Consider the following 15,448-nt stretch of genomic DNA (forward strand, 5'->3'; position numbering starts at 1 on the left):
AATGGTCCAGATCAGTGCTGTTATTTTTTACAGTGTAACTTTCCAAACAGCCCCATTAGAGGAGCAGGTTTACATTTATTCATGTGGTTTGTGATGATGTAAGCGAGGCATTCAGGCCCAACTGGACCTGAACATGTCTCAGCTGAGCGCGGCGGTTCAGAGGCCAGGCCGATGTTGGTGTCGGTTCCTCCGTCATTAAGGCCGACGCTCCATGATTTATTCAGAAGACAACGCTCTTCCTCCTGGCGGACGTGTTAGTCACGGGGTGCTAATGTCACATTACTTTACTGGCCATTCTGCTCTTGATAAATGACTGAGACGCGCCGTAAAAAATAGATCAAAACCACCGGGACGAGACGATGGAGGAGGAGGAGGAGAGGCCGTTAAATCAACCGCCCCCCCTCGGCCCGACAGGCTTTGGAAAATGCCAGCCATTACTGGTTTGCTGCGGCTAATCAAAGCTTCAGAGTGATTAGAGAACAGAAGCAGCTCGTCTTCCTCCACCTTAACAAGCCATTATCCTGGAGCAGCGCCGCCCGGCCCGCTGAAATATGGAGCACTTGAACGCACTCGCTGCATCACAGGCTGCTCTACAAACCCTCTTATTGCACCTTCAATGTGTAATTAAACCATTTCCTCCAAGGAGGCGAGGACAAGAGACCAGCGGCGGAAAGCTCAGGTCAGGGTCGGGGACCAGCGGAGGGTCAGGGGACCAGCGGAGGGTCGGGGACCAGGGTGGTCACAGGTGGTCACAGGACCACAGGTTGTGGTCTAGCAGGTAAGGGGCGTGGTCCGGTGCTCTAACAGGAGGTCATTAATCAAAGATCTGTAATCTGATTGGTCCAGTTAGGAGGAGCAGTGGTTCTACTGAAATGTTCTCCCAGGAAACAGAGACCCAGCAAACCGGCACCAATCCCAGGAATGGAAAAGCTCCCTGCGGTGAGACTTCCTTTAGCTCAGACAATGTTCCCATTAGAAACTTTTTTAATAGAGAAAACCATCATGCAGCGAAATCTCTACAAGCATCGCCCTCTAGTGGCTCTGGATGGCAGTGCATGGAAGCACCAATTTACTGACTGGACCTCCTGCAGGATAAATCCGCCAACAGTCAAAGATTTCTTTCCCTAAATAATATTTTATCCTCTTTTCTTCTCAGATTTTAAAGACTTTTTATTAACCTCCCTCGTTTCCAGTTGAACCAGAATGTTCTCTGGCAGGTTCTGTTGTTCTTGGAGAACCCGCCAGCGGCCCAATCGGCCTCATTAATCCTCTCAGCAGGTTCCCTCTCAGAAGGAGATGTTTGCTGCAGCAACCCTCCGTCTGGAGGCGCTTCAGAGTTTAGAGGAAATAAGAAGTGCTTTTAATTGGATCTGGCAGCTTTTCCACTGATGGATGTCAGGTGGAAACAAGCAGGAATCTTCACAGAGGAAACAGACTGCTGGAGGTTTTTATTAATCGTCTTCCTCTAATTTAGCAGAGCGAGCTGTCGTTGAATCGCCGAGACTCGTCCTGCTACGGAGTTTTTTCCATCACACAATTTATCTTTCTGGCTGCTTTAAGCCTCCAATTTGTAATGAGTTATTGGGCTGTTCCCCAATATTCCCCAGTGATTGAGCAGGAAGTATTCGGGACGTGATTTATAGATGTTAATTGTGGAGCTCACAATGGAGAGGAGGAGGAGCGAGGAGGAGGCGCACATCTGGAGGAGTCATCACGGCCGGAGCCAAGCTGCCGCTCCTGGGAGGGAAGGAAAAGGAGAGCTGAATGTGAACGACATGCGCCCCAGAGGCCGCAAAATTCCCCTAGTCAGGCTGGCCCTGGGGCCGTGCAGGAGCGCCGGGTCCCCTGCAGGAGCCCCGGAGCCTTTGGGTCGGGCCTCCTCCATCCAGGACTGATTAAGGTCAAAGGTTAGAATAAGAGCAGCCAGGCTCCCTGCAGACCCCCCGTATGCTGGACACTGACTGTTCAGACTTTCTCTTGCAGGTGGGACGGGTTCGTCTCTCTGACGGACCCAAAAACACCACCTGCACCCGACATCACTTCCTGCTCGCTCCCTGATGCAGCCCTCCCTGGAAAGCCAACACTTTGCTCCTTCAGACTAGCCAACAGTAATTAGCAATCAGTTGCTAAGCTCGTTATAGGAGCAACGCTGGTAAAAACATTAAAAGGTTAAAAGAGGAGCCATGTTGGGACGACTTCCTGGAGGCGGAGCTTCAGGAAGAGCAGGAGCTTTTAATTCCAAGGCATTAAATCAGGAAATAAAATCTGATTTAAATCATATACATCACCACCACCACCATCATTATATTAATGAGCTCATTATTTATTCATTTACCTGATTATTCTCTAATGATCAGCTGATCACCTGGACTAATCAGAGCGTTCCATCAGCTGATCAGGTTGATCCTCCTGATCGTCTCTCTGCACATCTGGCGTTTGCTTTTCCTGCATCTGCTCCGTCGTCATGGAAACCTGCAGTCCCTCCAACACGTCCCGCTTCCGATCTCAGCAACGCAACGGACGGAACGACCCGGCGGCGGCGGGTTCCCACAAGCCAGAGGAAGGTCTGAGCCGCAGTTTCCCACAGAGCCGGACGACACGCCCAACAGATTTATGCTTCTCCCAGCGAGCGAAGCTGCAGCTGAACCTCAACGAACCGCGACCTCATCCTGGAAACACGCAGAGACACACAGCGACTTCACCGCCTCCAGGACACACACCGACTTCACCGCCTCCAGGACACACACCGACTTCACCGCCTCCAGGACACACACCGACTTCACCGCCTCCAGGACACACACCGACTTCACCGCCTCCAGGACACACACCGACTTCACCGCCTCCAGGACACACACCGACTTCACCGCCCGCAGGACACGCACCGACTTCACTGCCTCCAGGACACACACCGACTTCACCGCCTCCAGGACACACACCGACTTCACCGCCTCCAGGACACACACCGACTTCACCGCCCGCAGGACACACACCGACTTCACCGCCTCCAGGACACACACCGACTTCACCGCCTCCAGGACACACACCGACTTCACCGCCTCCAGGACACACACCGACTTCACCGCCTCCAGGACACACACCGACTTCACCGCCTCCAGGACACACACCGACTTCACCGCCCGCAGGACACGCACCGACTTCACTGCCTCCAGGACACACACCGACTTCACCGCCTCCAGGACACACACCGACTTCACCGCCCGCAGGACACACACCGACTTCACTGCCTCCAGGACACACACCGACTTCACTGCCTCCAGGACACACACCGACTTCACCGCCTCCAGGACACACACCGACTTCACCGCCTCCAGGACACACACCGACTTCACCGCCCGCAGGACACACACCGACTTCACCGCCTCCAGGACACACACCGACTTCACCGCCCGCAGGACACACACCGACTTCACCGCCCGCAGGACACGCAGCGACTTCACTCCATTTCTCTGCACAGGAACAAACCGGGTCGGAACTGAACTGAACCTGGTCCAGCAGGGTCCATTGTTCTGGACAACTTTAAAGGTCAAACATGATGTATAAATGTCAGGTTAACAGATGTTCAAGTAAAATAAAAACAGTTGTTTCTCTGGCGGAATCGGACAGATTGGGTCCAACGTGGTTCTGGCTGTTTGTGTTGGACCAGAACCGTTAAACAGCAGCTGTTCCCGCCATGACTCCACCGTAATTAGAGAAGAGAAGAAGAGTCGGCATGGTAACGACACATGATTGTTGGAACGTAAACCTGTCGGGCCCAGCAGCTCGGTGCTGCCTCCCTCCTGGCCCGACCCGGTCCGGTCCGAACACATGCTAGAGACATTAGCAGCAGTAAAAACAGAGCCGGTGTCAGTTTTCCAGCTGAAGAATGTTCTAATGGAGCCGCTTTAGGAGGAAAATGCTGCACAAATTCAATTACAGCCTGATTGAGTGTTGACATTTCTGAGGCTGTAAGACAGGAAATTCATTAAACGCGGCTGCGGGGCCCTGTGGGGCCGGTGGGAACCTGTGGGGCGCGGCGGGGAAACTCCAGCCGCTGAAAACAATCCGGCGGGCCGAGGTGATTATGGGACGGATCGCCGACCGGCCGATCCTGCAGTTCCACAACCGCTGATGGAGAGGGAACCACCTGGGAGCTGGACTCACATCTGCACCGGGGGGCAGCGGGGGAGGTGGGGGGCAGCGGGGGTGGTTGGTGGTGGGTCAGGAATAATGCGGGTCATTGATTCTGACACTCCTGGCATTTTAATAAACGGATCTGGAAAAGAACCGCAGCAGAACCAGGCGGCCATTTGTAAACAATTCACTATACCGACGTTAAGGTGACATGCTGCTGAAACCTGTGCAGAACCAGAACCAGAACCAGAATCTGAACATTGGTATTCAGATACTTTACATGTTTTCATTCATTATTATTATTCAGTTACAGTAAGTATCAGATTTGCTATTTCTTACATTTTAAAACAAATTTATCCTTGGTTTGGTTGCGATAGGTCAGCGGGGGGGGGGGGGGGGGGTCACCTGGACAGGTCGCCAGTCCATCGCAGGGTGACATGAAGACGAGTCGCCCAAACTCAGCTGATGGACACCAGAATGTGGGTCTGAACTGGTTGCTGTTGCCTTCCTGCTCTGAGCCACTAGCTTCTCATTAGCATTAGCAGTCGCCTCTTTTCTCATTGTGGAGCAGCGTGGTTCTTTACAGTGCAGGCAGTTTCCAGTTAGCTTCTTAGCTATTTTTGGACGATGGTCATTTTTCAAAATGGTGGGAATTTTTCAAAATGACTGCCATTTTTAAGCCTTTAAGCCATGATTTGTTCCCCGTCTTCATGAGTTGGAGGAACTTTATGTCTCTTCATGTTTGTAAAACTTTAATGTGACAAAATGTAACAGAATCAGAAACTGAGGATTTTACTGTTAGCGAATCTCAGAACAGGAAGGAGAAGAGAGACAAATATATTCATGTTTAGCATTAGCTTCTGCCAACTACATGTTTAGCATTAGCTTCTGCCAACTACGTGTTTAGCATTAGCTTCTGCCAACTACGTGTTTAGCATTAGCTTCTGCCAACTACGTGTTTAGCATTAGCTTCTGCCAACTACATGTTTAGCATTAGCTTCTGCCAACTACGTGTTTAGCATTAGCTTCTGCCAACTACGTGTTTAGCATTAGCTTCTGCCAACTACATGTTTAGCATTAGCTTCTGCCAACTACGTGTTTAGCATTAGCTTCTGCCAACTACGTGTTTAGCATTAGCTTCTGCCAACTACATGTTTAGCATTAGCTTCTGCCAACTACGTGTTTAGCATTAGCTTCTGCCAACTACGTGTTTAGCATTAGCTTCTGCCAACTACATGTTTAGCATTAGCTTCTGCCAACTACGTATTTAGCATTAGCTTCTGCCAACCATGTGTTTAGCATTAGCTTCTGCTAATGATTTATGTGTTTAGCTAAGTTTCCCATTTAGTGAATGAGTGAAGTTAGCTTAATTAACTCGATATCAGTCTGGAAATCTCCGACTTCAGTCGCAGCAGCAATGTTTTAGTCCTGATGTTAGCCCAGTGCATTGTGGGATACATAGTTCCAGAGCAGACTGCAGCTTCTTCACCTGTTTTCTGTAATGATGTCATGATGTGACATCATCAGAGGACCACCAGGTTCCTGCAGATCCTCTGGAAGAACCAGGAACCGGAACAAAGATCTTCTGTGGACAGGAGAAACCACTCTGATTCTCCAGTTCTGCTGCTAGTCTGGGAAGGAATTGAGATGAAATCTGAGCTGACAGGAGAGCAGGTCCGACATGAAGATTCACTGCGGCCGACCAGAACCAGCAGCAGACCGGATCTGGTTCTGGTTCTGTCCACTCAGCGGCCTGCAGCCGCAGCTTTACTTTGCTCTGAACTGTTAAAGTAAAAATGTTTTTCGGAGTTTCAGGACTGCAGCAGCTTTGTTTTGTGCCGAGCCGGTACCGGCCCGGTTCGCCGAGTCCTGCAGCATCTCCAGCGACTAGAAACAGCCGAGTTCCTGAATAAATGATGCTGCGCCTGGACTCGCTCTCAACTTTCAGGCCAAACATGGAAGCAGCGCGGAGAGAGAGATCCTGAACAAAGAGTAAATAATATTTTCTACCTGAAGCTGCGGCTAATCCCGCCGAGCGCCGCGTCCCGGGAAACGCCGCCGCTCATGAATATTCTGCAAGCGGCTTCACAACGAGTCCAGCTCCCTCTGATTCCTAATTGACAGAAAGTTCAGCCGATCATTTATTTATGGCGGATATTCCTGGGAGCGCGCCGACAGGCCGGGCCGGCCGGCCGGGCCCGCGAACCCGGAGACCTGGTAAAGATCCCGCCATCCAGATCATCCCGGCTAACCGCAGCGGAGCCTATTAGCGCCTCATGGTTCTGTCCGACAGCCGAGGAGCCGCTGCCGGGCCGCGCGGCCGGCCGGGGCCCTCAGGGGCCCACCTGCAATCCGATACCTGAGCCCCCCCTCTTCCATCGATTTCATGTCAGGCGCAGAAAGTTTCAGGCCAAACAGAGGATGAGGAGAGATGAGCTGAGAGAAATCTTAATTAAGAGGGAGGGATTAGAGAAGCGGCGGCTGGTTCCCAGGGACCCGCCGGAGGAAGAGGAGCAGGAGGAGGGAAGGCAGAGAGATGAAGGTGGAAGCACTTTCTGCTGAAACTGCAGATTAAAAAGAGTGACAGGTCTGACTAAGAGCTGCTCTGTGCTGAAGGGGGCGGGGCCAGTTTAACCGGCTTGTGGGCGGTCCGTCCTCTGGACCCGGTTACCCGTCCTCCAGGTCCAAGTCCACCTCTCTGCAGCAAACAGGAAGGGCGGGACGGACCTCTGTCAGTCTCAGACCTTATTTAGAAATGGGACCATTGCACTCCGGAAGTGAAAAGGGCCAGGAGCCAGCAACATTTAACCAGCCACACAGAGAGGGGGCGCTGTTTCCCCATTGCACTGATACATATAAGGCAAGTGGGATTCTACAACTTAAACCTAAACACTGTTACACCTAATTCATTTGTTTGTTATTGACTTTTGCTCAATTAAATTTCTTACACTCTAAAAAGTGTATTTGGGCTGTAGTTCATGTTATGGACTTATTTACATTAACCTGACTTAATTCTTTTACTTTAGTTATGACAACTTGCTTTCATGAGTTCAATTAACTTAACAGTCACGCATTTTATCTCAAACGAACTTTTTAATTTGAGTCGAAGTGAAACAATTAAGTTTAATGCAGCTTTACGTCTGACGTCATTACGTAAGCTCCGCCCGGGACAGATCCTGCATCTCTGGTACCGACCGCCATTTCTTCTGAGCATTGACTGTCGACGAGATTCAGATAAAACAGTAAGTATGCTGCCCCACCATAACCAAACATTAAATAAACGGTGTAAAAATATTTAAAACTTTTTCTACCTTAAATTTGAAACATTGAACTGTGTTTAACGTCGAAGTGTCATCAGTTATTTGCTCTTCACACATTTGCTAATTGTAATTAGCCGCGCTTTTCGGCGGTTCAAATCTCAACATGTTTTAACATAACTACTCTGAGTCAGACTGAATGTTTATTTTTTATGTGTATTTTTACGCTAAAAAACCTAACTTGAAATTACAGAGGTGGGGGTGTTCTGTGCAAAACTAATTTAATGTGATGCAACTCCACTGTGCTAATCACTGTTAGCTGCAGCCGGTGAAGCCATTTTTTCCAGTTTTCTCATGCTGCTTACTGGCGACATAATATAAAACGCATAATATCCTGACAGCGCTAAGAATCCATCAGGTGTCATTTCTCTTAAAAAAGCAAATTGTGTCTGTAGGAACATTGTGCAGTGTTCTAGCTAGCCGTTGATCCCCAGGAACTGGGCCGGGCTTAGACGCCCTCGGGCTGGGCTGAGGATTTCACAACTTCACTTTCGGAGCTCTGCATTTAGTAGCCTGCCCCACAAACTCCGCCCCGGCTAGATCGCTTCTTGCCCTGTATTATTTCTCTGCAATTTGCAATCTACCACAGCGCACGGACAGTTCACAATATGCATGTTTGATCTCCCTATGGTCGTCCGCGCCCTTGATTTCACCGGCTACAGAAATCGAAATGACAACCGGCATGAACGCCAGGAAAAGAAAGAAGAAAAATTAAGATCAAATGAAAATTTCAGGCATTAGCATTTCTGGCTAGAACACTGTTGTATTAACTTCTTTTACCCACTTCTCTTTCCAGGCCTAGAACCAAGAATCATCAAACCACATAAGGTGAGCCATATTTTCTTCATAAAGGATTTATGTAATATCATCAAGCTTCTAATTTTAGAAAAAAAGTTAAATGCAAAATGAATATGCTATTTTGATAATATGAAATATGTGTGCTCTAAAATGCAAAGTCTTCAGGATTCACACAAGTGGGGAGGTGGCTGGGGAGAGGGAAGCTGCCCTTGCAGTGGAGAACTGATTATAGTCAAATAAGCATTTTTTCCCACCAATATCTAAAGTTACTGTAATTTTTAACACTAAATAGTGGACAGATATAAAATAAGAATAGAAATGACATTTATTGTCCTTCAGTGGGAAATTTCCAGTGCAACAGCAGAAAGTGACAGGCAATTTATTCACACAAACAGACATGCATATATATTTGTGGATATATATGCACACAAAAAATGTAAAATTACAACCTAAAAATACTGTGGAGTCATTAAAAAAAGCTTACTCCCATCCTAAGGAATATGCAACTGAGAAGGGCAATTTAAGAAATGTGTATTTGTGCATTAAAAAAATTCCTTGCAATACTAACAATATGACATTGATTAATATAGAGTGTTTTCAGTATGGTATTAAAAACAGGGAAATAGTTATGGTAACAAATCCATTCTGAATCTATATTTTACCAAGCAGTAAAACAATCATCTAAAGTATTGCATGGGGCTAGGGTTGTCACAGTATTCAAAATTGACTCTTGCCTCCATATTTGTTTCATCTTCCTTGCCTTCAGATTTGGCAACATATAGGTAACAAAGTTCCTCTCTTGTCCTTCTAGTGTTGCACTTAATGTGGAGATGCAAAGACTGCAAGGGGGTGTTTTCCAGAAGATCTGAATTGCTCAAGCACTACAAACTAGACCACAGGCATTATGGACGGGGTTATTCGTATCCATGCTCATATTTAAGTTGTGCATGTAGATTCAAGACCTGGAATGCTTTACTGAGCCATTTATCAAGAAATCATCCAGTCAAACAAACAGTTACCAAAGACTTAACCAGATTCAAATGCCCCATTTGTGATTTTAATCAACTTTCCACTGAGAGAGATTTTTTTCAACATCTCAAGAACAAGGAAACTGTCACGTGTGTGTTTCAGGACTGTGTTTATCAAACAAATATTTACGAGAACTACAAAAGTCATAAATACAGAAAACATTCTGACATTAGCAATACATTTAAGACTGGGATTACTGAAAAAAAACAATTAGACTGTGGTGAAGAATGGTGTGTTAGTTCTGGTACTGATATTTTTGATCAAGACAGTACTGCACAAGCTAATCAAGATCACACATTTAATGAGACTGATTCTGAAAACTTACAGAGAGATATTGAACTTAAACTTGCATCAGTTCTTCTAAAGTTAGAAAGCAGTTTTCTTGTGTCAAATGCAGCTATTGATGAACTATTGCAGGAGTTAAACTATTTAATTGGTTCTTTGTCCCTGCCAGTTACATGCAGAACTGTAACCCAAATACTACATGATCATCTTTGCCAGTTTGACCAGTCAGTTATTGAAAAACTTGCCAGGGCCCTCTGTGAAACAAACCCTGTAAACAAAGCAATAGGAGATAAAGGCTCCCTTTCTAGTGCTTGGAGACGAAAACAATTCTATAAAAGACATTTTAAAGTGGTAGAACCTGAAGAATATATTCTTGATAAAAAATAAAAAAAAGTCATTCTAGTTTCACAAATTGAGATGTGAAGGATAAAATGTGGCAGAGGTGGACTATGAATAATTTTGAAGTGCAGCATTAAAACACAGTGGACTTGTGGGCTGTACATTATGGCATCTGATAGGTCTTTGCTATTGTGAACAGCCCAAATATATTAGTTATGTCATGAATCTCTTCAGATATGAAATATTGATAACGATAACTTTTCTCCAGGTTGAAGACATTGGGATTCGAAGGGAATGTGTTCTGAAAGGGCTCATCACCTTTCTTGGAGAGGATGCAAAAGACCTTATTAAGGAATACTGTGTAGGTTTTTAAAGGTTTAAAGTTGCATCTCATCCCATTCAAGCAAATGGACAAATTCAATGTCAGTTGTTTTTACCTTCTTAAATGATTTATGGACTGGCTTTTCTAAATGTGAACATCTGTTTGAAAAAATGGGGCAGATTTGGTGTCAGAAATGTAAATTTAACATGGCTGTATCCTGCTTAAATCCAGAAATGGTGAATTTGCTGTTCAGCAGAGCACATCAACTTCATTTCTTGTTTACCAATATGCCAAACAAGTTAATAAGAATATGTTTTAGAGTCATGGTATTTTGATACCAGCTCCAAAATATCTGACAAGCAACACAAATATGCATTTTGTATTGAGTTCCACCCTAAGATGACCATTGGCTGGATCAGTATTCTGCTTTGATATAAAATCTAAGAAATTGGTTTTTAAGCTAAAGCCTGTAATATGATGGAACATATATAAAGCTATATACATGCATTATCTTTTCAAAAAAAAATTAAAAATCACCCTTTGAGTTATTCAATTTGTAAAGCAACTTTGAACTTGGAAAATTTATCAAGGATATTTCAAATGCCATAAACCACTCTTCAATTCACAAGCTGTACATCTTATACTTGGTGCTTGCATTTACAAGGCTTTTATTTTCCAAATTCTGTAGTGAGAGATTAGTTACAGTGTTCAAGTTTTAACATATTGTTTAACTCATTACAGGGCAGCAGCGGAGATGATGCCCAGATGGAACTCAAACAACTCACCATGGCCATGTTTGTGATTCGGAAGGAGGGAGAGGGATTGAAAGAACCCCCAGAAGACATTGGCATCGTCATTGAGGGAGTGGAGGTGTTGCATGACCTGACTTCAGTTGCCTCAGCATGTGCCCTGCTTCTGGGTTTGATATATTCCCTTAACTTGGCTTATCCAAAGGTTCTGCGCTTCACATTTGAAGTGTTCCAAAAAATCTTCATGCAGCTTGAGCAGCACAAGATGTCTCCCAAAGTTCAAAATTTGTTTGGAAGACTTCAGACCTCACAGTAAAGACACTGGCATGTTGTGCAACAGGACAGAAGATCTTCAGTCTTCTTTGTTTGGACAGAAGAGCGCCATGTTTTGGAAGCTTAACACCCCAAGGAACTGCACTTTGTGAACTTCTTTTGGGACATTGTTCATATTAAAGCCACAAGTAATACAGAGTTTACTGGATAACAATTGACTGGTATTTCTGGAGGATGTTTACTGATGAGGTTGTGATGAACATTATCATTTTGGGAGTAGGTCTTTTTTGTTTTTGACATTTCATAAAGTTACATGGTTCATCTCTTTGGTTTTGTGTGGGGAAAAAAATACAAGTTAAGGGGGAAAAATTAAAGTAGGAAAGTAGTAGGCTGCTGCAGTTTGTGGACATTTTCACAGAATTTTCTTTTTGCATTTTTTTAAAAATTTGAATCAACAGATTTGTTCAGTGTTTTTTGAAGGAGGTTGAATGGATCTAGATCATAATGTTTACTATTCTGTTCTTTTCTGGTGTCAGTTAAATTAACGGACTTGGTTTAAACTAGGCAGCTATTACACCACATCTTTGTTTGAAAACTTGCCTAAATATTTTTTGGGTATTGCTCTTATTTTCAGTGTAAAAATAGTCACTAGTGTCATCATATTTTATGTCAAAAACATGTTCTCAGCAAATGTTATGGTTTGTGGATCAGTGTGGATTTTCTTTTTTAGGAGGACTTGTGTTAAATCTAAAAAAGCAAAATTTTTTCCTGAGGAATAATTCTGGATTCTACAACCTCACACAGGGGTGTCCAAGTCTTGTCCAGGAGAGCTACCATTGTGCAACTTTCAGATGGACCCTATTTCAATACCACCTGAAGCTAATTTCTGAATTTACACAACAGCAGACATTCAGCTCAGCAGAGGCGTTGTAATGAGCAGTTCATTTGATTCAGATGTATTGGAGATGGGATGCATCTGAAAGTTGCAAGATGATGGCTCTCCACAACTGGACTTGGGCACCTCTGATCTAGCAGGTCGCTGAAATGTAATAACCCTTATGAAGTTTCAAAAGATTTGTGTAGCATGTTTAATGCATAATATTTTGTGAAAAACCTGTAAGTTTGTGATGCTTTCACAATAAAATTTAAAATGTTCCATTTGTGTAGATTTATTATTTTAACCGAGTGGAATTTCTGAGTAGCATGAAGGTATTTTACTCCTATTTTAAAAACTAAAATAACATGCTAAAAAAAACTTTTAAAATGATTTAAATGCAAGCTATATTTTAAGTAAAATGTGAGTGATAATTTAATTTGGGGTAGTTTAGTTTTTTAAGTTGGAACAACTTAAAATTTTGAGTTGACTTTCTATAAAATTAAGTAAGATGGATTTAAATTTTTTATTTGGAATAAAGTAAATTAATTGATTAAGACTGACTTAAATTTGTCAAGTTAACCAAACTTAATAAATTAGGTTGGATAAAATTAATTGAATTACTTGTTACCAATTGAAGCAATTCAATTAAGTTGGATCAACTATTTTCTTTTTAGAGTGTATGTATATATTGTAAATTGTATTTTTATTATAGTTGATCATGTTTTTTTTTTTTTTAAATATTATGTTTATTAGGTATTTTTGAACATTTATACAAAAAGAGAAAAGGAAAGAACAATAACAGGACAAAACTTATACAGCACTGATACAGAAAACAAAACTGGAGGCATGTACATAAATTACAGCAATTGTATGAGAAACGTAAACAATTTGTACATGAACATCATTCGGATTCACATTACTGGTTTTTTAATTTAGAAATTTTGAAGTATTCAAGAATACGTTCCCATCTTTTTTTAAAAGCATAGAATTTCCCATTCAGAGTGTATCTCAATCTTTCTAATACAATAACTTCAGAAAGTAAGTTTTTCCATAGTTGGATCAAAGGGGCATCACAACCAACCCATTTAAGCATTATCGATTTTCTGGCCAACATCAATAGGAATTGCACAGTCTCTTTGTGGGTATCCAGGTGACTGGGAATGAACCCAAGGAGACACAGGACCCGACTGGGGAGAAATGTTTGTTTCCTATAGCGGAGCCGATTTCTCCATATTCTCCTTGCCAGAATGACTCTATAATTTTACTCTCCCATAAACAGTGAATTCTAGTCCCTGTGATTACTTTACATTTGGGACAATTAGGAGAACTTCCTGGTGTGTACTTGCTATATACGGAGATATATATACATTATGTAAAATATTATATTGCATTTCTTTATAATGGTTACATACTGAGATTCTGGAAGGCAGAGTCAAAATATCTTCCCATGCTTCTGAATCAATTGTGCTTTTCAGAGTTATGTTCCAGGTTGATCTTAAATTCGCCATATTATCTTTCCTTAGGGATTATAATTCAGTATAAAATCTTGACACAAATCTCCCATGTTTATGACAATCAAGAGTAGTTTTTTCAAGTAAATAATAATCCCTTGGGAGCTCTAGTGAGTCCATTTTTGCCTTAACGTAATGCCTTAGCTGAAGATATTTATAAAAGTCCCTGGAGACTAGGTCTGTCAAATGATAAATCAATTAATCATATGATAAATTAAAACTATCGACGTTATTTTAATTATCGGCATTATCGTCTCTTCCAGCCTTTTTCTCTTTCTGTTGATGACACCAAATGAAAAAAAGCTCAACTCCAGTGCTCTCCACTGACCTCTGACCTCATTTCCTTAGTGTAAAGTCCAGCGCAGACGACACGATCTTAGAGCTGTCGGCCCATTTTCAAAACCTAACAGACCAAACATTAGCCGACAGAAATCCTAGTTATAACGGTTCGATCGGGTTCGTTCCTGCCATGTGGTGTCCAACAATGGGCACAAAATAATGGCTACAAGTCCAGTGAACTAATTTTAAAACCAGGCATTAATCAATGCTTTACTACAATCTACCTGCAATGCATGTGGCTAGTGTCAGCGTAAAGTCCTGACTGAATGAAAATCATTATAACCTGTTTATGTCACGTTAACGAAGAACAGCTGAAAAGTTACCGGGTTTATCAACTGCAGTAGCAATTTGGCTCCAACTCCTCCTCTTGTCATTTCTATATTCTTTGCATGTTGAATAAACATTAATGTTGTTTCCACATATCATCTCCAATGTCCGCTGGACTTCGGGTTGCTCCGTGTCAGCTGTTTGGGATTCCCTGACGTCATTTCCCCTCAGAAAACACGGAGGAGAATCCCTGCTTTCTGATTGGCTGCCTGTCACATTCAACAGGCTGCATTAAGATCCCAGTCGGGGAAAACCCTGATTTATATCGGAGCGCAACGACGATCTACCATAACACACCACACAATCTTAGAAAGACCAACGTTTTAAGATTGTTATAAGGGGAAAAATAGGAGCAAAAAATCATGTAGTGTGAATTATTGCATCAGGTGGCCGATGTGCCCATCTTCTCTATTTAAATCTAATTATTACTGAAGGGCAACATAATATACAGACTTCATAATCTGCAGTCTTTTGGTTGAATGCAGTATTTATTTCCACTTTGGCTTTATGTTTTTAAGGTTTTATCAAGTACATTTTTTGTTAATGGAGACTGAGAATCCATTTTGTTTTTGGTTGTTTTGTTTATTTTGTTTATCAGCTCCAGTGTTAAATATTCTTTTGAAAATAAAGTGTATTTATCTTTGGCAGGAAATCGCATCATTATTACATCATTTCCATTAAATCAGTGTAAAAAGGTCTTCAGACAATATTATCGTTTATCGCAATAATTTTTTGAGACAATTAATCGCTCAGCAAAATTTGTTATCGTGACAGAACTACTGGAGACGATGTCATATTGTGTTCTTAAGTCCTCAAATGTCTTGAATTTTCCATTATTCCATAGATCATGTATCCTGGTAACAAAAACAGCATAGACACTGGATAAATTAACTTAGGGATAATTATCATCTTAATAAGGTTAACTCTCCCCAGAAAGGATATGGGAGCTTCTTCCATCTCACCAACTTATCCTTAATATGAATAATCATAGGATTGATGTTTTCAGAGTACAGCTGGCTAGTTCTAGGTGTAATGTGTATTCCTAGATATTTTAATCCTGTAGTAACCCATCAAAATGGCTTCAAGAATGCTGGTTCTCCCTGGTCAGAGGCATTTAAAGTCATTATTTCTGATTTTCCGTAATTTACCTT

General features: G+C 42.9%; 1 long non-coding RNA gene across 1 annotated transcript; it reads left to right on the forward strand.

Annotated features, from left to right (window-relative positions):
- The first annotated feature begins 7,082 nt into the window (after nucleotides 1-7,082).
- Nucleotides 7,083-11,939, forward strand: LOC114150450 (uncharacterized). Its single transcript, XR_003596749.1, has 4 exons — nucleotides 7,083-7,373; nucleotides 8,245-8,276; nucleotides 10,168-10,260; nucleotides 10,963-11,939. It is a non-coding gene; the product is annotated as an uncharacterized LOC114150450 (long non-coding RNA).
- Nucleotides 11,940-15,448: the final 3,509 nt, after the last annotated feature.

This window comes from Xiphophorus couchianus, chromosome 9 (genome assembly GCF_001444195.1).
Source record: "Xiphophorus couchianus chromosome 9, X_couchianus-1.0, whole genome shotgun sequence".
Lineage (NCBI taxonomy): Eukaryota > Metazoa > Chordata > Actinopteri > Cyprinodontiformes > Poeciliidae > Xiphophorus > Xiphophorus couchianus.